Source organism: Pristiophorus japonicus, chromosome 9 (genome assembly GCF_044704955.1).
Source record: "Pristiophorus japonicus isolate sPriJap1 chromosome 9, sPriJap1.hap1, whole genome shotgun sequence".
Lineage (NCBI taxonomy): Eukaryota > Metazoa > Chordata > Chondrichthyes > Pristiophoridae > Pristiophorus > Pristiophorus japonicus.
In genome coordinates this window covers 202,928,526-202,954,561 of record NC_091985.1, presented here as the reverse complement: position 1 = coordinate 202,954,561, position 26,036 = coordinate 202,928,526, and the positions used below count along the sequence as shown (strand labels likewise).

General features: G+C 48.0%; 1 protein-coding gene and 1 pseudogene across 1 annotated transcript in view; one reads left to right on the top strand and one right to left on the bottom strand.

Annotated features, from left to right (window-relative positions):
- LOC139273419 (histone H2A) overlaps window positions 1–26,036 on the bottom strand; it is a 605,799-nt gene that overhangs the window by 68,403 nt on the left and 511,360 nt on the right. The window lies entirely within an intron of this gene.
- LOC139273441 (zinc finger protein 721-like) overlaps window positions 1–26,036 on the top strand; it is a 460,657-nt pseudogene that overhangs the window by 52,654 nt on the left and 381,967 nt on the right.

Below are 26,036 nucleotides of genomic sequence, written 5' to 3'. Positions count from 1 at the left end.
ACTAAACACAGAACCCAGTCTGTTGATCACTTTCAGCTACTGGACTTAGTGTGTGCCCCACAGCATCTCTCTCACCTTCGATGTGTCAACAGAGCATCACACCTGCAAACATGGTTTCAATTTAAATTTGATTCCACTCAGGAAATGTATTTAAAAAATAAATACGTAAAAGTAAACTGATCACATCAAATAATTGGCAAAGGGTTAGAGTCAACAAGATGAATAAGTAAACACATCACGGCCCAATAAACCAGCTCTATATTCACAGGAAAATCTGTTATCAAACTCCTCGAGTGGACAGATTAGAGAACAATACCAATTCTAAGAACATCCAGAATCTATTGTAATATCTTTCACATCCTGACTGGTACAATCTGTCGGTTTCTTTTCAGTTGCAGTGAATGGAAAATTAGAGGGATGTTGGCATATGGAACTCGGTTAATTCAGCTTCTGAAAGGTGTTTGTGTTAAATGCATTTGATAGAGGGGAAAATGTGGTTGGTATCATTAGAGCGAGGGAGAGAGAGAGAGAGACAGAGTTCACTGAGCAACAGTTGGTGCAACTAGCCGTGGATATTCCCATCGTAGAATGTTTAGATTAGAAATATTATGTTGCGATCAGAAATGTCTAAAGACCAGTGGCTTGTGCTTGCCACAGGAAGGCCACAGTGTTTTTACATGCTTCTAATGTTGATGCATGTCAAAGAAAATGCAGACTTGTGTCTCTGGGCGATGTAGTAGCCAGGGACTACTATATTAGGTACTGCCTGCTCCAGTTTGATGAGAGGTTGATGGCATTGCAAGAGATCCAGCAGTTTTAAGAATTTATCTCCAGTTATCTGCAGACATCGAATGTCACAGTGTCTTGACAAAATTGGACATACAACTACCCGATTGGGTTAAATTATCGGGATCAATTGTTATAGAACTGTTGCAGAATTGAATTCTTATAGAATGGAAAAGTAGTGAAGTTATGCTTAACCTGTATCGAACATTGTTAGACTGTACTTAAGACTACTGAATACAAATCTAGTTGCCATATTAAAAAAAGGACATAGATGCACTGGAGGGATCCAGAGAAGATTTACAAGGATGATAGCAGAAATGAGGGTATATCTATCCTATAAGGAGAGGCTGGGTATCTTTTCTCTTCAAAAAATAAGGCTGAATGGTGACCTAATAGAATTCTTTAAAATTAGAAAAGGTTTTGATAGAGTAGGTACAGAATGTGTCACGTCTGTAACCTTCTCATAACTGTAACCTTTTATGTAACAACACTGTATACATCTGAGAAATCCACAACTCGACCACAGGGGATGAACTTGTGGGAGACACTCCTCACTTGGTCATCCAGGTATATAAAGGGATGTCCCACGCAGGGTTAGCACTTCTTGGTCCTGGGAATAAAGGTTCAGGTCGTGTAGTGACCTTGTCTGTGGTACATGCCTCGTGTGATTTTATAGTAAGGTGTAAGGACATTACATTTGGCGACGAGAAACGGGAATCAATGACCCACGAGGATGGCCACCGGTAGCACAGAGGAACGGTACTGTGTTGGTGAGGACTGGGACGATTTCGTTGAGAGGCTCCAGCAGAGCTTTGTCTCGAAGGACTGGCTGGGAGAGGAAGTGGCTGACAAGCGAAGGGCGCATCTATTGACCAGCTGTGGTTCCAAGACATATGCACTGATGAAAGACCTGCTCGCAACCGAGAAGCTGGCAGACAAGTCCTTTTGAAGAGCTCAGCACACTGATCGGTGAGCACCTCAAACCGGCGAGCAGTATACACATGGCCCGGCACTAGTTCTATACACACCGGCATCGGGAGGGACAAAGCATATCGAACTGCATTGCAGACCTTCGCCCTTTGGCCAGCCTCTGTAAGTTCACAGACACCTGCAGGGGGGAGATATTAAGGTATTTCTTCATTGAAGGCATTGGTCATGGCGCAATTTTCAGGAAGCTTATTGAGACCAAGGACTTGACTTTAGAAAGGGCAGCATTGATAGCTCAGACCTTCATGGCAGGGGAAGAGGAGACCAAGATAATTTACGCGTGCAGCCCTGGTTCCAACGTGGCGATGGACCAGGGAGTTAACATTGTAAACGCGACTCAGAACCCCACAGGCATGCAAGGGCAATTCAACACTGCCCAGGCAGCAACAGACTCTAGGGTGGGCCAGCAACAGAGACAATGGCAGGGGGAACGGCAATTCACGCCATCACAAGGGACAATGCGTCCCGGGATGGGACCATTGACACTCACCAACAGAGTGCTCAGGATTAATCAAAGAGACAATCAGAGAGGAATGCCTGGTAACAGTTCCTTTGTTCACAACAATCTCAGCTCATGCTGGAGGTGCGGTGGCAGACATGTTGCGAAAACCTGTAGGTTTCAACAATTTAGCTGTAGAAACTGTAACTTCAGTGGACATTTGGCCAGAATGTGCAGAAAGCCCATAGCGAGGCTAGTTTGTGAGGCTAGTTTACAAGGCAGAGGAACCAGATGAAGGGTCTGCAAGGCAGGTTGATGCTTGGGGCAAAGTTATGGACGCTGAAGTCCAGCGGGTTCATGTGGCAGACATCCACAGCTCGTATACCAAAACGCCACCTATGATAATGGAAGTCCTATAATGGCATGGAGCTGGACACAGGAGCCAGCCAGTCACTTATGAGTGCCCAACAATTTGAAAAACTATGGCCACTCAAAGCTAACAGGCCCAAACTGGAACGCATTGACACGCAGTTATGGACATACACCAGAGAGATCATCCCAGTGCTAGGCAGTGCAAACTTGGTGGTCACACACAACGGATCAGAGAATCGGCTGCCACTCTGGATTGTCCCGGGGAATGTCCCGCACTCTTGGGGAGGAGCTGGCTAGCTGAGATGAACTGGAAATTGGGGGATATGCACGCCATTTTATCTGTGGAGCAAAGTTCATGCTCACAGGCCCTACAGAAATTCGAGTCACTTTTTCAACCAGGTGTCGGGACTTTTAAGGGCACCAAAGTAATGATACGCATCACCCTGGAAGCCAGACCAGTGCACCACAAAGCCAGAGCCGTGCCGTATGTGATGCATGAGAGAATTGAGAGTGAGTTGGACAGGCTACTAAGAGAGGGTATAATTTCGCCTGTTGAATTCAGTGACTGGGCAAGCCCCATCGTTCCTGTCCTTAAAGCGGATGGCTCGGTCAGGATTTGTGGCTACTACAAGGCCACCATCAACCGGATGTCACTACAGGACCAATAGCCGCTTCTGAGAGCGGGGGATCTTTTTGCTACGCTGGCAGGTGGCAAGCTGTTCACCAAGTTGAACCTCACTTCAGCCTACATGACTCAGGAACTGGCTGAAGAATCCAAGCTTCTGACCACCATCACTACGCACAAGGAGCTATTTGTTTACAACAGATGTCCATTTGACATTCGTTCAGTGGCTACTATCTTCCAGAGGAACATGGAAAGCTTGTTAAATCCATTCCTGGAACAATCGTATTCCAAGATGACATCCTAATCACGGGTCAAGACACCGAGGAACACCTCCACAACCTGGAGGAGGTGCTACGCCAACTGGACTGGGTAGGCTTGCGACTAAAGAAGTCCAAGTGTGTGCTTTTGGCCCCAGAGGTCGAGTTTTTGGGCAGGAGGATTGCCGCAGATGGGATCCGGCCTACCGAATCCAAAACGGAGGCGATCTGTCGTGCGCCCAGGGCCGGCAACACATCGGAGTTGCGGTCTTTCCTGGGACTCTTGAACTACTTCGGGAACTTTCTGCCGAACTTAAACACATTGTTGCAGCCGCTACACGTGCTCCTGCCTAAGGGTTGCAAAAGGTTTTGGGGGGACTGTCGAGAACGGGCTTTCAATCGGGCGCGGAACCTGCTTTGTTCTAACAAGCTGTTGACCTTGTACAACCCCTGTAAGAAACTGGTTTTAACGTGTGATGTATCATCCTATAGGGTTGGGTGTGTGTTGCAGCAGAGTAATGATGAAGGCCAACTCCAACCTGTGGCTTATGCCTCCAGCTCGCTCTCCCAGGCAGAACGGGGATATGGGATGGTTGAAAAGGAAGCACTCGCAAGTGTCTACGGGGTGAAAAAGATGCACTAGTACCTTTTCGGCAGAAGGTTCGAGTTAGAAACGGACCACAAGCCGTTAACATCCCTGTTGTCTGACAGAAAGGCTGTCAATGCCAATGCATCAGCTCGCATACAGCAGTGGGCCCTCATGCTGGCTGCATATGACTACACCATACGGCACCGGCCAGGCACCGAAAATTGCACTGATGCGCTCAGCAGGCTCCCACTGGTGACCACTGAGGGGGCGGTGGAGCAAAGCGCGGAGATGGTCATGACCATTGAGGCTTTCGACACCGCAGGCTCCCCCATCACAGCCCACCAGATCAAAATCTGGACCAACAGAGATCCCTTCCTATCTCTGATAAAGAAATGTGTCCTGACTGGGGATTGGGCGCCCGTACACAGGAGGTCAGACCGTTTCACAGAAGGATGGACGAGCTCTTCATCCAAGCCGACTGCCTGCTATAGGACAGCCGGGAAGTCATGCCCCACAAAGGTAGGGAAGTATTCATCAGGGAACTCCACAGCGAGCACCCAGGCATCGTGCTAATGAAGGCCATTGCCCGGTCAAATGTATTGTGGCCGGGAATTGACTCAGACCTGGAACACTGGGTTCGCAGGTGCACGACGTGTGCTCAGCTGTGAAATGCCCCCAGGGAGGCCCCACTCAGCCCGTGGCGCTGGTCCACCAAGCCATGGTCACGTATTCACGTAGAATACGCGGGCCCATTCATGGGAAAAATTTTCCTGATTGTTGTCGATGCATACTCGAAATGGATCGAGTGCATCATATTGAATTCGTGCACAACATCCACCACTGTGGAGAGTCTGCATACGGTCTTTGCGACCCACGGCTTGCCGGACATCCTGGTTAGCGACAATGGCTCATGTTTCACTAGCTATGAATTCCAGGAGTTTATGACGGGTAATGGTATCAAACACGTCAGGACAGCACCGTTCAAGCTGGCTTCCAATGGCCAGGTGGAACGTGCGGTTCAAATCATAAAACAGGGCATGTTCCAGATTCAAGGACCCTCCCTTCAATACTACCTATTGCGCCTCCTGCTGGCCTATAGGTCCCGCCTGCATTCGCTCACGGGAGTCCCGCCCGCAGAACTACTCATGAAATGCATGCTTAAAACGCGGCTGTCCCTCATTCATCCATCCCTGTCAGACATTGTTGAGGGCAAGCGCCAGTCTCAAATCGAGTGCCATGATCGCAACTCAGTGGGGAGATGCATAGAAATCGATGACTCTGTATTCATTCTCAGTCATGCTTTGGGATCCAAGTGGCTTGAGGGTACTGTAATTGGCAAAGAGGGGAATAGGGTCATAGTGGTCAGACTTAGCAATGGGCAGATATGCCGCAAACATCTCGAACAAGTAAAGAAAAGGCTTAGCATGGACACTGAGGAACCTGAGGAAGATCATGAGATGTTACCCACACCACTGCCAGTGAACGAGCAACAGGACATTCAACAGCATGCACAGTCCCTGCGGCCAGCCCGGACAGGCCGGAATCACCTCAGGCGACCGAGATGCATGCCAAGGCTCAACCACCAGAACCCAACTGCGGCACTCCACAAGAGAGCATTGACCGCCTGAAAGACTCAATCTTTGACCAAAAGACATGGAGGGGAGGTGATGTCATGTTTGTAACCTTCATATAACTGTAACCTGTTATGTACACTGTAAACACCTGAGAAATGTACACCTTGACTACAGGGGGTGAACTTGTGGGAGTCACTCCTCACCTGGTCATCCAGGTATATAAAAATAAGAACATAAAAACATAAGAATTAGGAACAGGAGTAGGCCATCTAGCCCCTCGAGCCTGCTCCGCCATTCAACAAGATCATGACTGATCTGGCCGTGGATTCAGCCCCACTTACCTGCCCGCTCCCCATAACTCTTAATTCCCTTATTGGTCAAAAATCTGTCTGTGATTTGAATACATTCAATGAGCTAGCCTCAACTGCTTCCTTGGGCAGAGAATTCCACAGATTCACAACCCTCTGGGAGAAGAAATTCCTGCTCCATTCAGTTTTAAATTGGCTCCCCCGTATTTTGAGGCTGTGCCCCCTAGTTCTAGTCTCCCCGACCAGTGGAAACAACCTCTCTGCCTCTATCTTGTCTATCTCTTTCATTATTTTAAATGTTTCCATAAGATCACCCCTCATCCTTCTGAACTCCAACGAGTAAAGACTCAGTCTACTCAATCTATCATCATAAGGTAACCCCCTCATCTCCAGTATCAGCCTAGTGAATCGTCTCTGTACCCCCTCCAAAGCTAGTATATCCTTCCTTAAGTAAGGTGACCAAAACTGCACACAGTATTCCAGGTGCGGCCTCACCAATACCCTGTACAGTTGCAGCAGGACCTCCCTCTTTTGTACTCCATTCCTCTAGCAAATGAAGGCCAACATTCCATTCGCCATCCTGATTACCTGCTGCACCTGCAAACTAACTTTTTTGGGATTCATGCACAAGGAGGTCCTTGACGGCGCCCCTTCGCTTTAGGAGAGGGGTGCGCCAGGGATGCCCCATGTCCGGCCAGTTATACGCCGTTTGCGTGGAGCCTTTCCTGCGCCTCTTGCGGACGAGGTTGACGGGACTGGCTCTGCAAGGGCCGGGCGTGGAGGTCGTCCTCTCGGCTTACGCCGATGACGTGCTTCTCGCGGTAGAGGATCCCGCTGACCTGCGGAGGATGCGTGAGTGCCAGGAGATTTACTCGGCCGCGTCCTCCGCCAGGATCAACTGGGAGAAATGTTCCGGACTCCTGGTGGGTCAGTGGTGGGTGGACTCCCTGCCGGAGGAGCTCAGGCCTTTTGCCTGGAGCACGACTCATCTCCTCTATCTGGGAGTCTACCTTAGCCCCGACGAGGGAGCCTGGCCGGCGAACTGGCAGGAGCTGGAGGCCAAGGTCGCCGCTCGCCTAGGGCGCTGGACAGGACTGCTCCGAGTGCTGTCCTACAGGGGTCGAGCGCTAGTCATAAACCAGCTGGTGGCCGCAATGTTGTGGTACCGGCTGGTCACTTTGACCCCTCCCCCTGCGTTTGTCGCCAAGATACAGAAGAAGCTGGTGGACTTCTTCTGGAACAACAGGAAGCACTGGGTCTCTGCTGCGGTCTTGAGTCTCCCGCTTGAGGAGGGCGGTTAGTCATTGGTGTGCGTCAGCGCCCAGCTCGCGACTTTCCGTCTTCAGACCCTGCAGAGATACCTTTACGTCGAGCCCCCTCCTAGGTGGTGCGCTCTGGCGAGGTGTTTCTTCCGCCAGCAGCTCGACCTCAATTATGACACGCAGCTCCTGTTTGTGAACTTGGGGGGTGCCAGGACCGCCCTCCGGGAGCTGCCTGTCTTTTACAGGGAACTCATCAGGGTCTGGAACAAAGTCTCCACCAAGCGCAGCTCTCCGCCGGCTGGAGTGGCGGCCGTCCTGCAGGAACCGCTGCTCGGGAATCCGTACCTCCACGGCCGAGGTTTTATGTGGCGGTCGGAAGAGAGGGCTGTGGCTGGTGAGGTGACCAGGGTCAGGGACCTGCTCGATGGCGGAGGAGCGGGCTGGATGGCGCCAGACACGCTGGCGCGGCGCCTAAATTCTGCCAACGTCCGCGACGCGGCCGATGCCATCGAGTCGCTAAAAACAGCTCTGGGCCCTGACTCCGTTAGATGCATCGAGGAGGCTCAAGCACGTGGGGAGGTCCCGTCCGAACTGACTCCCGACCGGACGGAATTCCTCATCGGCGCCAAACCCCGGAACCTCCCTCGGGGGCCGGCGCCTCACAACTTGAGCCGCCTCGGGGAAATCCCCTCCGTGCCTTTCAGTTCCGCGCGGAGGGGTTTCCTGTACGGGCTGCTCCTGCACACCCTCAACTTTGCCATCCTCGCCGGCCGTCCGGACACGCCATGGCATACCATCTTGCCGTCCGGAGGAGGCGGGGGTCCCCGATGGAGGGCACTCTACGCAGGGGTCCTCCCACTATTCATCAGGGACTTGGCCTGGAGGGTGGTGCACGGAGCAGTGCCGTGCAATAAATTTTTAAGCCGGTTCACGGACTCCCAGGCCACCTGCAATTTCTGCGGTCTGGAGGAGTCCGTGTTCCATGTTTTTATTGAGTGCACGAGGTTGCAGCCCCTGTTCCATTATTTGAAGGGGCTGCTCCTGAAATTCTGGCTGCACTTCAGTCCCACTCTCCTGATCTTTGGGCACCCTGTGCGGAGGGGAGCGGGTAGGTCCGAAGGCCTCCTCGTAGGACTGCTCCTGGGCACGGCCAAGGGTGCCATCAGCCGGTCCAGGCAGCGGGCGGTCGAGGGGGTTGTTCAACCTGACTGCCTGCCTCTCTTCCGCTCTTACATCCGGTCCAGGGTGTCCTTGGAGATGGAGCACGCGGTGTCCACCGGTACGCTCGCGGCCTTCCGCGAGAGGTGGGCACCGGAGGGACTGGAGTGCATCATCACGCCCGGCAACCAAATTTTAATTTGATTTTACGTTTTAAAGTTTAATTTGTTTTCATTGCCGGTGCTTTTAGTGTCCCCCTCCCCTTTTATAGGGGGCACTGGAAAAATTTGATTTTAGCGCCCCAAAAAAAAACCAAAAAAAAAGAAAAAAAAAAAAGGGGCCTTGAAAATGTCTGCTGTGTCACCCAGGCGGGTGGCATGGTTTTAATGTTTATGTTTTGCAGGTAAACTCCAAAAAGAGTTTCATGCACAAGGACCCCCAGGTTTCTCGGCACCGCAGCATGTTGTAATTTCTCCCCATTCAAATAATATTCCCTTTTACTGTTTTTTTTCCAAGGTGGATGACCTCACATTTTCCGACATTGTATTCCATTTGCCAAACCTTAGCCCATTCGCTTAACCTATCTAAATCTCTTTGCAGCCTCTCTGTGTCCTCTACACAACCCGCTTTCCCACTAATCTTTGTGTCATCTGTAAATGTTGTTACACTGCACTCTGTCCCTTCCAGTTCATCTATGTATATTGTAAACAGTTGTGGTCCCAGCACCGATCCCTGTGGCACACCACTAACCACTGATTTCCAACCCGAAAAGGACCCATTTATCCCGACTCGCTGCTTTCTGTTAGCCAGCCAATTCTCGATCCATGCTAATACGTTTCCTCTGACTCAGTGTACCTTTATCTTCTGCAGTAAACTTTTGTGTGGCACCTTATCGAATGCCTTTTGGAAATCTAAATACACCACATCCATCGGTACACCTCTATCCACCATGCATGTTATATCCTCAAAGAATTCCAGTAAATTAGTTAAACATTCTATAGTAAGGTGTAAGGATACTACAGAATGAATGTTTACACTTGTAGGGAAGAGCATAACAAAGGCCATTAATATACGATAGTCACCAAGAAATCAAATAAGGAATTGAGAAGAAACTTTTTTACACAAAGATTGGTGAAAATGTGGAACTCGCTACCACAGGAAGTGGTTGAAGCAAATAGTATAGAAACATTTAAGGGGAGACTAGTCAAGCTTATCAGAGAGAAGGGAATAGAGAGTTATGCTGATAGTATTAGATGAGGACAGATGGGTGGAGGCTCAAGTGGAGAATAAACATGGTCTTGTTGGGCCGAATGGTATGTTTTTGTACCGTATATCCCATGTAATCCTGTTTTTCAAGAAACACTGCTTGAAGGTGGAGATAAATGACTTGCATCCAAATGCAATTGTTGCTTTAGTCTTCTTTGTAAATCACAAAGTCTGGACATAATTTGTTTGTGAAATTAAAATTTGATGTGCTGTTCAAGCACATGAGGAGGGAAAGTTAGCTGAAATTTAAGGGGATAATCAAGTTTGCTTTTGAAAAGAGCCAGTCTATGTAGTCTTGTCCAAACTACATATTCAGAAAGAAGTTTTTGGAGGGAGACTGTTGTGTTAAAAGTAACTAACATCCTTCATCTCGCAGACTGAATTGCTCTCTGGCATATTTTGGGGAATAAAAGGTCCAAGAAGAGTTAAGTAAAAATGGTTAAATAAAATTAAATAAACAAAATGGGTTATAACTTGGAGCAAGTGGGAATGTTTGATCTATGTTTTAAAGATATTAAGATAATATTGTATTAGACAGTAAAATTCCTCCGGGGCTCTTGAATGGAATGGTGAATACTGTATCAAAGTTAATGAAAGGGAGTGAATGAAGATGTAAGATGAAAACAGGAAAATTACACCATCAATTTGGATTTTTTTCTTAAATCATTGTTCTTGGGTGAATTGGCATAAATCATCCGAGTGCAATCTGGTATTAATGCAAATTCTTGTGAAAGTCAGGGAAGTGTAGTAAATTGATAAGATTTATCTTCAAGGTGTTTGTGCCATTTATCTTCAAGGTGTTTGTGCTGAACAATAAGAAAACTGGATTTGATGCCCTGACCACTATAATGTGGTTTACTTTCCCTTTAAAATATTTAGAATTGTGTGTTTCACTGAAGTTAGGCGCAGTGCTGCAGTTAATTTTGGATACTGAACTGTTTCTGGTGAATTAATGTGGACTGTGTTATTTGGGAATAGAATTGTGTGGGATCATTCTGTGCTGAACATATTGCTGGGCTGCGGGTTTGGCCTCAGTCCCAGTTAAGAAATATTGTTGACATCACATCCAGGGACTACTTACAGTATGACACCAAATCCAGGGTCCACTTATACTGTGACACCAAATCCAGGGACCACATGCATTGTGATCCCAAATCCAGTGGGCACTTACCTTATGACACCAAATCCATGGACCACTTACACTGATAAACTAGATTCAGGGACAACTTACACCATGACACCAAATCCAGGGATTACCCATACTGTGACAAAAAACCCGGAACCAGTTACACTGAAGCACCAAATCCAGGGACCACTTACACTGAGACACCAATTTATATCGCGCCTTTCACGACCAACGGACGTCTCAAAGTTTTTTTTAACAGCCAATGAAGTACTTTTTGGAGTGTAGTCACGATTGTAATGTGGGAAACGCGGCAGCCAATTTACGCACAGCGAGCTCCCACAAACAGCATTGTGATAATGACCAGATAATCAGTTTTTTTGTTATATTGATTGAGGAATAAATATTGGCCAGGGCACCGGGGATAACTTCCCCGCTCTTCTGCGAAATAAATGTAGTATCATGGGATCTTTTAGCGCACTTGAAAGGGCAAACGGGGCCTCGGTTTACAGCGCAGTGCTCCCTCAACCTTCTGACTCACAGGCGAGTGTGCTGCGCACTGAGACTACAAAATTACATAGGATATACGGCACATACACGGGTCATTCGGACTATCCAGTCCATGCCGGCGTTTATGCTCCGCTCGGGAATTATAGAGCCTCAACATGAGGAATGGTAATCTTCAGCCCAGGTATAGGGGTTATTAAAATCAGAAGAAACGAACTCTAGCTGCCAGAATGATCATGGTTCAGTGCGCAAAGCAATCACGATAAATCCAGGTCTATTGACAAATGTGGGCTTTCAATGGCGGGGTTATTTCCCAGCATGCACCGCGGGAGAGAATGTGCCGCACCCAGTCTACAGGAGCCCAGCGCGCAAGCGCGAAATCCGCCTTGGTTTGGAGCATCCGCGATGCGTGTAATGGTGGAGAGAGACAGTAGGGAGCGGCTGCAGACAACTCGGTAAGATTCATGGTGCGGAGGGGCATAATGGATCCGCGAGTGGGTGGACAGGCTTCATAAACAACTGGTATATGCCGCAAGCCCGGAATAATAACCTGATCGCCCCACGTTTGCAGCTCGCGGCTTTGGCCAGGTCACAGGCTCAGGCGAACTGCCGCCATCTTTGTACAGGAAAGCCGGTTCCAAGCTCCGCCATCTTGAAATAGTGAGTAGTAAAGCGCATGCGCAGTTCTCTTGGTGCAAAACGTGGGTGGGGCTTCAGTGTCTGGTCCCAACTGGGGTCGAGTGCCCGTGTGAAAATTGCAGCCACAGTTACTTTTCTCTCACCATCTCGTCTAAAGATGCTACTCAGTTTACATCCCACACATTTGTAGCAAGAGACCCAGAGATGGGTCCCCTTCTATAGTCCTAGGGCTGGAATGCCCCGTCTACAGTCCCAGGGTTCGAATCCCCATGTACAGTCCCAGGTTTGGAATCTCCATGTACAGTCCCAGGATTAGAATCTCCATGTACATTCCCAGGTTTGGAATCTCCAGGTACAGTCCCAGGTTTGGAATCCTGGGACTGTACACAGACAAAGAAAAAAATAGAGGCCTTGAATCTGAGTTGGGAAAGCAATCATAGAAACATGATTCAGTTTCTATACTAATATATTTGAAATCAAATCCAATGAATTGTTGCAAGTAACATATTCCTTTCATGCCAAGTGGGAAACAAGTGATGTCTGGGATGTGCAGAGTGTTTGCGCCTGGTTACACAGCGTGTCTCACGGCTCTCCACTCCAAATGTGCATCTTTCGGTTCATAGTCTTATTTACAAATCCAACTGACTGGATATACCTCACCGTTTAAACCCCATCACGGAAATATCAGCATTTGATATTTAGTTATGCTAAACCTCAATAAAACATTGGTTAGACCTCAGCTGTAGTACTGCGTTCAATTCTCGGCCCCAAACTTTAGGAATGATGCCAAGCTTTTAGAGAGGGTGCAGAAGGAATGGTGCCAGGGATAAGAACATAAGAAATAGGAACAGGAGTAGGTCAAACGGCCCCTCGAGCCTGCTCTGCCATTCAATAAGATCATGACTGATCTGATCATAGACTCAGCACCACTTTCCCGCCCGCTCTCCATAACCCCTTATCCCGTTATCATTTATTTCTGTCTTAAATCTATTCAATGTCCCAGTATCCACAGCTTTCTGAGGCAGCAAATTCCACAGATTTACAACTCTCTGAGAGAATAAATTTCTCCTCATCTCTGTTTTAAATGGGCAGCCCCTTATTCTAAGATCATGCTCTCTAGTTCTAGTCGCCCCCATCAGTGGAAACATCCTTTCTGCATCCACCTTGTCAAGCTGCCTCATAATCTTATACGTTTCGATAAGATCACCTCTCATTCTTCTGAATTCCAATGAGTAGACAACCTACTCAACCTTTCCTCATAAGTCAACCACCTCATCTCCGGAATCAACCTAGTGAACCTTCACTGAACTGCCTCCAAAGCAAGGAGTGGATGAGGCACTTCAGTTATTGGCAAAAGAACCGGAGGTGAGATGTGGAATCATTTGTTACACAGCGACTAGTTGTGATCTGGAATGCTCTGCCTGAAAGCAGATTCAATAATAACTTTCAAAAGGGAATTGGATAAATACTTGAATGGAAAAATATACTATGCTACGGGTAAAGAGCAGAGGAGTGAGACTCGTTGAATAGTTCTACCAAAAGGCCGGCACAGACATGATGGGCCGAATGGCCTCCTTCTGTGTTGTACCACTCCCCGACAATGGCAGATAGTCTTACCCAGAGTGTCCTGCGTCAGGGGATATGCCCTATCTCCATCAGCAGGGGGACACCGCACGGGAAGGGCTGATCCCGGAGAGTGCCTTCCTGTGCGGAGCGGCTCCCAGAGACTGAGCAGAGTGAGCGCAACCTCAGCAACACCGAATGTAGGTCTCAGATCCCGAGTCAGAGCCGCAGGGCCTGGTGGACGTGTGGCCAGGGCTCCGGCACCAGAAAGCCCCGGGGGCAGCACCTCCCCCACACAAGGAAAACAACAACTTGCATTTATACAGCAGGCCGCTCGGTGTCGGGGTGGGCACTGGATGCAGAGGTCGGTCCCGCGCCTCCTGTGTGGGTCTGTTTGTTGCATCAGTTTGAGCAGGAGTGGAGATGGAGAAGTTGCTGGGTTTAACCCCCAGTACTTCTGAGCCCAGTAGGACCAATAATTTCCCATGTAGGACTGTCAAGAAAGGTAGGTTCCCTTCCCTGAAGGACATTAGTGACCAGTTGGATTTTTAACGACAATCTGGCAGCTTCTTTGGTGACATTTCTCCAGTGCCAGCCTGACAAATGACCAGATTCATTAAGCTCAATTTCACAACCTGTCTTTATGTTTTGGTTGGTTCTCTCTCAACCTTCCGTTTCCTGTTTGAAATTCACAATGACAAAAGGGGAGGATTTGCAGATGGGAATCTCAAACCAAATGTCATGTCAAGATCTCACGGAGTTACTCATTACATTGGGACCGAAATATGATCGGCCTTTGAACATGAAAGCTAAAAGCACCGTTCACAGCGGGGAGAAACGGTACATGTGCTCTGTGTGTGGACAAGGCTTCAGCCTATCATCTAACCTGGAGAGGCACAAGCCCAGTCACACTGGGGAGAGGCCATTCACCTGCTCCGTGTGTGGGCAGGGTTTCATTCGGTCATCTGACCTGCTGACACACCAGCGAGTTCACACTGGGGAGAGACCATTTACCTGCGCAGTATGTGAGAAGAGATTCATTCAGTCATACCACCTTGTAACTCACTAGCGAATTCACACTGGGGAGAGGCCATTCACCTGCTCCATGTGTGGCAAGGGATTTGCTCTGTCATCCGAACTGCTGACACACCAGTGAGTGCACACTGGGGAGAGACCGTTCAGTTGCTCTGACTGTGGGAAGGGATTCACTCGGTCATCTCACCTGCTGATACACCAGCGAGTTCACACTGGGGAGAGGCCATTCACCTGCTCTGAATGTGCGAAGGGTTTCACAAAGTCATCCGACCTGCTGATACACCAACGAGTTCATACTGGGGAGAGGCCGTTCACCTGCTCTGAATGTGGGAAGGGATTCACTCAGTCATCCAGCCTGCTGAGACACCAGCGAGTTCATACTGGAGAGAGACCTTTCACCTGCTCTGAGTGTGGGAAAAGTTTCACTCAGTCATCTGACCTGCTGAAACACCAGCGAGTTCACACTGGGGAGACACCATTCACCTGCTCTGAATGTGGGAAGGGATTCACTCAGTCATCCCACCTACTGAGACACCAGCAAGCTCACAAGTGACTGCAAGGTTTGGATTCTGCTGTTGTTGCAGCTGTTAATCACATCCTGGATTGAATCGTGTTCATTCTGACTGTTGGAGTTTGTTTCTGCTGGTATTGATAATCTTTTAACTGAGCTGGAGTTTAATATTTTGATATTTCAAATAACACAGTGTGTCGATATTTAATGTCTCCTAGATAAGAGGAGACTAATTGATGTCCTGTTACTGACTGCTACATTTTTGGGCCTTTTCTTCTTTCTATTTCTACTTTATTTCAGTTTTCATACCTTCAGTTACTTCATGGACAAGCCCCAGCTCCCATACCTCCCAGCGTGCCTCTCCTAGCATTGGGATGCAGCGATGGTATCGGTAACATGCCCGGGATCACGAAACACAAACCCAGTCTGTTAATCACTTTCAGCTACTGGACTTTGCGTGTGCCCCATAGCATCTCTCTCACCCTCGATGTGTGAATAGAGCATCACGCCTGCAAACATTGTCTTGAATTTAAATCCACTCAGAAAATATATTTAACCAAACATAAACAAGTAAATACATCATGGCCCAATAATGCAACTTTATATTCACAGCAAGAAGTCTGTTATCTAACTCCTCGAGTAGACAAAATAAATATCCCAAATGTAAGAGCTCCTCGAATCCTTCAGTACCTTTCAAATCATGACCAGTTCCTTCTTATTCTAGAATTCCCCATCCCTGTGGGAGTCGAAATTGGTCAAAAAATGCTAATTGGAAATTTCTAACATTGTTTCTCTTTCTGGTGTTTAAAGCTGACCAGTTCCTTCTCAGAGAATCTCTAAGGAGACTCTTTGATTTAAACACAGATCTCTCCTCTCTTATATCTGGGATTAGAGTTACGGAGAATTTGAAAACCTGACCACTCAAAAGGGCCCGTCAGTCATAAGCAGACTGAACCGATCACACAGCTCGGTGTCAGTGTGAACTATTCCTCTCGCCAGCCTGTAACCGATGAAACTTGTAACACTGAGGCTGAAATTCCACTTCCGTGTGCCGGGGGTGCAGGCAGTGCTGGGCACAGAGGGAGCAGCAAACTGGGTTCAGAGTGGGCATGCTGGCTTTGCCCATTCCTGGGGTTTTCCCCTGAGCATGTGCTGGGGCCCAGTGGGCATTCACTGCTCTGGGGTACTTCCGGGCGTGTACCACTGCCCCTGGATTTCCCACCCATTGCCCCCTGGGTGTGAGGTCAGAGCCCTGTGCCTTTAAACACTGGAGTGAAGCCGAGTCCTGCAGGCACACACTCACCAGGAGGAGTTTCTAACTGTCTAGACCGACCTTTTGGGGAAATTAATCACACTTTTGGGCCAGTTGTGTTTTTTCCCATTGTTCTGTTTCCTGTTCCTTTGGTTTAAATCTTTATTTGTTCCCTTTGGTTTGGTTTCACTTTCACTGCTGGACCTCCCACTAAAAGCACTTTGTCTGATCTGCCCGTGGGAATTAGCAGACCCATGGCAACACTGGTAAGACATTCTATTCCACAGAATCTGCTAGTTGGAAATTAAAGAACAGGGTTGTCTGTTATTGACCACAATGTAAGCTTAAACCAGAGTGGGTAATATATTAGATTATAATGTGCGATGTTTATACCTATAATTGTGAAACTATAAGAAATAATATAATTAACAGTAGGCAGAGCAGTTTAGGGATATTGAGAACATTACTGAAGAAAAGTATCTGCTGGGATCCAGGGAATGCGTTCAAGTTCCAGCTGTCTTTTCCTTGCTTCCTGCCAAAACCCAGCAGAGAAGCCAGGGATGGATCACTGCAGGATATAAAAGTGAAGGGAGACTGATGTAAGGGGGCAGTTGGGACTGGAGACACCGGAGATCAAGCTCAGGGTGCCCGAGGTTCCATCCAGCGGGCTGACCTCGTGTCAGTTACTGTGGATACGTGGAACTTGCATGTTTATCTGATTGATGGATCAATACAAGATACAGTACTGGGCAGAAAATCTGCTCATCTTATATTTCTTATTAAAATTGCTGAAACTGGATTCTCAAACCTGCTAATTAATATCACATGGCACTAGCTAGAATCTGGCATCTCTTTACTGTTCCACTCTACTCCTTTTACACTTTTACCGTTAAATCTACTTTTCCGACCATTGTCTTCTCCCAAAATATATCACCTCATATTTCTCTGCATTAAATTTTATCTGACATCTACTAAGCTGTATATTCACACAGAAGTCACTTGCAGTCCTCACAGTTGGTCATGGTCCCAGATTTGGTGTCATCTGGAAAGTTGATCATGTGCCCCATATACCCAAGTCCAGATCCTGTCTCTATATTAAGAGCAATGGTCCCAACATTGACCCTGGGGGACACCACTGTTTACATCCCCCCAGTCTGAAGAACATCCATTAACCACTACTCTCTGCTTTCTGCCTTTTATCCAACTTCCTGTCCACACTGCCCCACTCCCTTTAATATCGTGAGCCTTCATTTGATAAACAAGCCTCCTGTCCAGCACCTTATCAAACACGTTTTGCCAATCCAGCTGCACAACATCCACTGCATTTCCTTTCTCACTACACTATGTTATTTCCTGCAATAATTCCTGCTGTCTCTCCTGAATAAATCCACTTCACTACCAAATGTTGCAATGTTTGCTCCACATCACAGGGTTTCATCTGCTTAAAGCCACAACAGAAAGGTCCACAAAGCGGCCCCGTGGCAAACTCCAGGAGAGGGAGGAAATCAACGTATGTAAATGAAGGAGACGGTGAGGGAACGTCTGTAAATGGAGAATTGTTGACTGGTCAGGGAGTGACTGGAAATGGTGACTGGTGAGAGAGCATCTATAAATGAAGTAAAAATGGAAACCAGTCAGGGAGCATCTGTAAATGGAGGAGAAATGATGACTGGTCAGGGGGTGCCTGTAAATGAAGGAGGAATGGTGACTGGTCAGGGAGCGTCTGTAAATGAAGAAATGGGGACTGGTCAGGGAGCATCTGCAAATGAAGGAAGAATGGGGACTGGTTAGGGAGTGTCTAAATGAAGGAAAAATCGTGACTGGACAGGGAAATGAACGAGAAATATTGACTGGGTTCAGTTGTACACTCACTGGTTCCTCTCTCTACCCTGTCATATGCAATATTTATGGAGGATTTTTACTAAATCAGATCAAAAAAATGATAAATGATACAGAAAGTAACTGATTTCACATCTTATGCAGAGGGAGCTTTACGCTGTATCTAGCCCATGCTTTACCTGCCCTGGGAGTGTTTGACAGGAGTTTGTAGAGGGACCTTTACCTGACCTGGGAGGGTTTCATGGGACAGATTAGAGGGAGCTTTACTCAGTATCTATCTGGTGCTGGACTTGACGTGGGAGTGTTTTATGGCAACTTTAAATATGCTTTACACTGTATCTAACACATACTGCACCTGACCTGGGAGTTTTGATGCGTAGTTTAAATATGCTTTACACTGTATGTAAGCCAAGCTGTACATGACCTGGGAGTGTTTGATGGGACAGTGTAGAGCAGTGGTGAGCAAAATATGGTATCCGGCTCGCCAAGCCATTCTATCCGTCCCGCTGGATGGGACAGAAATAGAACATGAGCCAGAGCTCGAGCTGCACATTCGTCTATCCACTTTCACTTCTCATGGGTCAGAGACAGAACCGAACTGCAGCCAAAGAAAAACCATAGTAATACTTCATTCAAAATAATAATTCGCAAAATCGATTCACCCCGGCCGATTAAAAGGATCCATTCCGTGAGACTTGGCCCCAATGGCGGATGTACGTACCCAGAATGCACTGCGTACTAGAATATGCCCTATCCAATTTAGAGTGGGGTCATGGCTGTTCATCTCCGCAGATCTTTTACTGAAGAAAGTGACCGGCGCTGCATCTTTCTTCTCCTGGTATCCATAGTATGACGGCAGGGGAGTTCTCACATGGCACCAATTGGGACGGCATTAATAATCTTTGCAGAGGGATATGAGGATAACTGAGGTGGGAAATTGATGCTGACACAGGCTCTAATGAGGGTACAGTTCTGTTTCACAGCACTGATTCACAGAGGTTGTGACGGTCTTGGATCTGGCCTGGAGACGACGAAGGTTGAACGGGTTCCCACTGGTTCTGTAGTTTAGTTCCACTCCAGCGGGGAGCTTGTGGAGTGTGAGGTGGAGCATTGCAGTGAGGAAGATCAAGAAGAGGGTTGGCGTGATGACGCAGCCCTGCTTGACCCCGGTCCGGACGGGTCTGTGATGGATCCGTTGGTCAGGATCATGTCATCGTGGAGCAGGTGGAGGATGGTGTCAAACTTTTGGGGGCAGCCGAAGTGGAGGAGGACGCTCCATAGTCCCTTGCGGTTGACAGTGTCAAAGGCCTTTGTAAGTTCAAAGAAGGCCATGTACAAGGGCTGATGCTGTTTCCTGCATTTCTCTTGCAGCTGTCATCGCCAGCATCAAAACACTGACCACACTCGACCAGCTCCGTTGGGTGGGCCATATTGTCTGCATGCCTGACACAAGACTCCCAAAGCAAGCGCTCTACTCAGAATGCTTACACAGCAAGGGAGCCCAAATTGGGCAGAGGAAACGTTTCAAGGACACCCTCAAAGCCTTCTTGATAAAATGCAACATCCCCACCGATACCTGGGAGTCCCTGGCCAAAGACCACCCTAAGTGAAAGAAGTGCATCTGGGAGGCCGCTGAGCATCTCGAGTCTCGTCGCCGAGAGCATGCAGAAACCAAGCGCAGATAGTGGAAGAAGTATGCGGTAAACCAGTCCCGCCCACCCTTTCCTTCAACAACTGTCCGTCTCACCTGTGACAGAGACTGTAATTCCCATATTGGATTGTTCAATCACCTAAGAACTCACTTTTAGAGTGGTAACAAGTCTTCCTCGATTTCAAGGGATTGCCTATGATGATGATGATTTACAGAGATCAGAAGATACCACAACATTTTCAATTTTTTATCTTTGATTCATTTCTAGGTGGTATCGACAACATGTTGTGTATGTAAGATAGCATCTGACTACTATCTGAATTTATGTTTATGCAATGTTTATGTTTATCAAATGTTCCCTCTAATTTTATTTCCATGCGTGGTCCCTTTAAATTTTGTCCTTGGCCACGAGGCAGTCGCACATGCGCAGTGTCTCTTCCAGCGGCAGGATCTGGGGATGGGCCTGCGCGGGACCACGTGATTGTTGCTGACCGTGCGGCCATGCGCCTTCGGGCCAACATTGGTGGGCAGCCCTCAACAGCTCAATAAAACTTGTTAAGTGGCCCTCCAGTCCAAGTAATTGCCCAGCCCAGGTCTAGGTGATGAAAGCCATGGTGAGTTGCTGAATCTTGTAGATGGTACACACTGCAGCCTTGGTGCACTGGTGGAATGTTGTCAAATAAACAAAAACAGGTCTGTTAACAAATATAAACAGTAATCCCAGCCGCCCAGATCAGGTGTAACTGCCGTATATTCTGGGTTGTAATGGTTCACATTAAGGACACACATGAGATAATAACAAGGCATTGTTGTGTGCATTGTACCACATTGTAATGCCAGAGTCCCGGAGAGTTTGGAGGAACTTGATGAATGGTCTGAGAATAATTGTGTTATGGGCAGGAGGGTAAGACTGACCAATGGCTGTGCTCCTGGAAGTGCAAATATGCCCCACTCTTACAGCTGTGTGAGGCAGAGGAAACAGACAGAAGGGCCGATATAGAATGACAGACTTTCCAATCTGGTGTCCATTCCATTATAACCATGGGCTGCGATCTCTGCTGCAGACCCGGGATCGCAGGATGAGGGAAATAACCATTGCAAAGAAATGAAGAGAAACCTGATCGGTGAACTCCTGGTAAACTGTGGGAGGGAGTAGGAGCTGGAACTCCAAATAGAGAAATACTACCGATTAAAAAGGATTACATCCCAGAACTTACTCTTCATAGAGTTAAACCTGTGGGGCTGAGGGCACAGGAGTAAAACTGTGAGTGAGGCCTTGATGGTTGTGACTGCTCCCGTGAGACACTGCAGTGGATCCCAGCAGAGGATCCGGCTGTAGATCCCCACAGACCATTTAGGGAGTGCAAGATACTGAAGGATTCTTTCACGGCTCTTTAAAGAGAGGAAATATCCCCAATAAACCATTATACACAAAGGGATAGTCCTGGAGATTCAGAACACATGGGAACAGCTCTTGTAGTCTGTCCACAGGTGAATGGGACTTTGAGGTCCAGTGTTGATTGGTGGAAATTCAGCACCAGGATCAATTGGTCACAGACACTCTTCACCAAATTCACTGATCTCTGGCCACTCTGAGCAAAGCTGAGCTGCTCCCCACCATGGCAAGTGATTCCGGCAGAGGAATGTCGCTTTTACAGCCCGGAGCAAAGGACTTTAACCCACTGTTGGACTTGCTGAGTTTACTGGTTGCAGTCAATCAGCAATAATCTGAATCTACCCAGCATCTCCCGGGGTGTAATTTTCAAACTCTAACACTGTGCTGGGATGGCATTGCAGTATCGGCCAAAGGCAGCACATGGGCCTTAGACACAGACCCAGAGAGCCTCCCAATACAACTTGGTTTCATGCCCCACACTAGCCCCATTGTGGTCTCTCTCAGGGGGATTTCCTGCCCGTTTTGCAGAGTCTGGAGTAATTTCCATGGTGTGGGTCGATAATATAAAGAACTGCCACTGATTTTATGAGATAATAAAACAAGAGGGATGGAGCTTACCAATCCCAGCACAACATGTCCCCTCTGTACAGTGCGGGGAGACATGGGGCAGACACTGAGTCTTCCTTCATGTGGACCGTGGTGACAACTGATGTAACCGGGGAGACAATGGGTTCTGTTCGATTCTAAAACATGGAACAGTTCATTGTTACTGACTCTCAATGATGTATTATTGGAGAAGGTTAAATTGGAATTATGATTAAAATGTTCCTTGTTAAAATTTCGGATCTTTGTTGCTGGCAGTTCTGCTCTAATGGAGCAGGAAGATGATCCGAGCCAGGCCTGGCCCAGATTTAATTTCACAGCAGGACTTCAGACTAGTTCCAGGAACATCTCCTGCTCCCAATCTCTGAAACACTGGCTCCTCACATTTGGACAGTGTGTGTCCAAGTCTCACCTAGTCTCTGAGACACTGCCTCCTCACACTTGGACCCCAATTGTTATTCACTGTCACTGTTTATATTCCTCTATCTCCCGCTGCTGGAGTTCTCTCACCACTCGGCAGGTTGCTGTTTGCGAGGAGATTTCCATCCGGAGGTTTAGCGGGATGTCTGCTCAGTGCTGGCCATTTCTGATGGCTCATTATCCGCAAGGCGCTGTGAGACCTCCAGCCACTGGAGGCGGTGTGGACAAGAGGCAGAGGCTGATGCTGGTGTCAAAGGCCTGAGGTTTGAGATAGACTGGGGAAACATGGACTTCACAAACTGAAAAGGAGAAGCTGGAAGGAGCTCGGAACAAGGTGGTTATGCGGGACTTCGAAACATCACTTTAAGTTAAATTGTGAGAGAAGGACTCTGGGACACGGGGTAACATTGAGTGAAGATAAACTCAGGACCAATCTCAGGAATTCCTCTCCACCCAAAGAGTGAGCAACACTTGGAGCGGACTCTAGGTGGAGCTGGGGGTGACACCCACTGCCAAGGACAACCTCCTCCTACTGGTCCTGGGCTGTGTTCTCCATCGGCCTTTTGTCCTCAGGTGGTCCTGGGTTGTATTTCACACAATAAAAACAAGCTGAAGAGTGTGTGAATGTGAGGCTTCAGTGTGAGAGGAACCAGCTTCCTCAGACACTTGCTGTGGTCCAGAAAGTTTCACAAACGAAATGCTGCATTGCCCATGTCATTGCTGCAGTGATTTCACCGCCAGATTCCCCGCCCCGCCCCCACCCAAGGTGGGATCTCAATATCGGGCAGTAACTGGACCGTGTGCTTCCGCCACATATTAGATTCGGGAAACCCGGAGAAAACTCTGCCGGGATGTCTATGAACCAAAGAACCAAATCCAACCACCGGGACAGATGTTTGTCTTTCCGTATTCGGGAGTAAAGTAGCGCCTAGACAGAGCACACAGAGTAAATCAGGTTGAGTAGGATCCGAATGCAGCAATGTTTCTTCCGTTCATTGTTCTCTCTCCGCACCGCCCAGGCCCAAAAAGGGTTGATTCGCCCTCAGGGCCTTTCCCTGCCGCTGGGTCACTACACTTGTGGCAGGCAAGGCTCCCTGGCGCCATCTGCTGGTAGGGACTCAACCGCATTCGGGTTCTTTCCCCACCGGTGGGTCTCTGTACCTGCCTCGGGCCAGCGCGGCTCTCTGGCGCCCTCCCCTGGCCCGCTGTGTATTGTAAGAATGGTCTTTCCCCACCGGTGGGTCTTCTGTACCTGCCTCGAGCCGGCACGGCTCTCTTGCGCCCTCTCCTGGTCCGCTGTATAATGTACGATTGCTGGTTGAGAGCCTTTCTTTCGTCTGCTCACCACTTCCTCCCAACCCGACTGCCGCCGACTCAATGCCCATTTTATTGCATTGTTTGGATTGCCGGAAAGCACACAATGGTTCGTTCTGAGTTTTATGGATTCACTGAACATTGGACTTGAATCTCGTGAATGAATTGGGCACGTTTCATCACGACATTGACCAATAAAACTGGAGCTGACGGTTTTTTAACTCCCAGGCTGGGTTTCAGTGTCAACTCATTCTTTCGCCCTGGCAGCTGAAGGGCATGCGCTCTTTTTACAGGACCGTTGAATATTCAGCACAACCCCGCGAGCTGGAGCTGGCACCATCCAAAGGGGAAATATTCTGCACTTCTGCATCCTTCCCATCATGCTCCCGTTTGTGTCCAGGGCTCTCATCGCTCCGGCGGTCAATCAGTTGTTTATTCTCTCCCAGCAAGGCAGATAATCTGCACTGTGGGATATTAAAGCGATGCCTCACATCCATCGCTCCATTACCGCAAACCCTTTCGGAGCCACCACATCCTGACTTCTCTTCAGCACAGACCGAGTCCGGCCTGACATGGTGAACTCTGCAGGGAGCAGTTGAGGGCCCGTTAGTTCAGAACAGTCATTGAGCTGTTTACAGATGAACACGTTGTGAATCACGGTTGGATTCCTTTCCTGTGCTGCACCAGTGGACTGCGATGATCAGCGGTTCAGTACCACTAATGGATTCAGTACAGCCCAACCCTGATCAGTGTAAATGGATCGAACCACCTAGATACATGTGGGAGACTGACCAGGAGAGTCTGATCAATAAAATAGAGGGATTGCCACAGCTAAACCCACCTGATCTTTATAAATGCACCAAACCATCTAACTAAATGTGGAGAGGGGATTGGCCAGGATGGACTGCTCATTACAACAACAACAACAACACCAACAACAACCACAATCATTTATTATAGCGCCGTTAACTTAGTAAATTGCCCCAAGTTGCTTCACATGAGCGTAATCAGACAAAAAATTATACCGAGCCAAAGAAGGAGACATGAGTACAGGTTACCAAAAGTGTTGTCAGAGATAGTTTCTAAGGATGGTCTTAAAGGAGGAGCATAATGGAAAGGTTTAGGAAGGGAATTCCAGAGATTGGGGCAAGACTAATAAAGGCACGGTTGCCAATGGTGGGGTGAAGAAAGTGGAGGATGCACAAGAGGCTAGAGAATCAGCAATGCAGAGTTCATTATAGCACGGAAGGAGGCCATTCGGCCCATCGTGTCCATGACAGCTGACCAAGAGCTATCCAGCCTACTCCCACTTTCCAGCTCTTGGCCTGTAGGCCTGTAGATTATGGCACTCCAAGTGAATATTCAAATACTTTTTACATGAGTTGAGAGTTTCTGCCTCTACCACCATTTTAGGCAATGTGTTCCAGACCCCTACCACCCTCTGTGTGAAATAATTTGTCCTCAAATACCCTCTAAACCTCTATGCCGTCTGGTTGTTGACCCCTCTGCTAAGGGAAATAAATCCTTCCTATCCACTCTAGCTAGGCACCTCATAATGTTGTATTCGTCAATTAGGTCTCCTGCCAGTCACCTCTGTTCCAAAGAAAACAACCCCAGTCTCTCCAATCTTTACTTATAGCAAAGGTTATCCAGTCCAAGCAACATCCTTGTAAATCTCCTCTGTACCCACTCTGGTGCAATCACATCTTTCCTGTCATGTGGTGACCAGAACTGTACGCAGTACTCTAGTTGTGGTCTAAATAATGTTTTATACAGTTCAAGCATAACCTACCTGCTGTTATATTCTATGCCTCGGCTAATAAAGGGAAGCATTCCGTGTGCCTTCTTAACCACCTAATCTACCCCACCTGCAACGTTCAGGGATCTGTGGACATGCACTCCAAAGTCCCTTTCTTCCTCTACACTTTTCAGTGTCCTACCATTTAATGTGTTAGCCCTCCCCAAATGTATCAACTACACTTCTCTGGATTTAATTCCATTTTCCACTGTTCTGTCCACCAGACCAGTCCCTTGCTATCTTCTTGCAGTCTGCAGATTTCTTCTTCTTTATAACTGCACAGCCAATTTTTGTATCACCTACAATCTTTTTAATCATACCCCCAACATTCATGTCTAAATCATTGATATATACCACAAAAATCAAGGGACCTAGTTCTGGGAGGATCATGGGGTTGGAGGAGGTTTCATAGATAGGGCAGGGGTGACCATATGGAGGCATTTGAACACGAGAATGAGAATTTTATAATCGAGAAATTGCTGGACAGAGAGCCAATGTAATTCAACAGACAAAGAGTGAAGTGTGAAAGGGACGGTGCGAGTTAGGTTATGGGCAACAGAGTTTGGGTGAGTTTAAGATTATTGAGGGAGCAAGATGGGAATCGGGACAGGACAGCATTGGATAGGTCCTGCCTGGAAGTGACAAAAGCCTGGAGGGCTTTAGCGACAGAAGGGGATGAGCATGGAGAGGGAGCCATGCTGTATCTGCCCTGGGAGTGTTTGATGGGACAGTGTAGATGGAACTTTATGCTGTATCTAACTC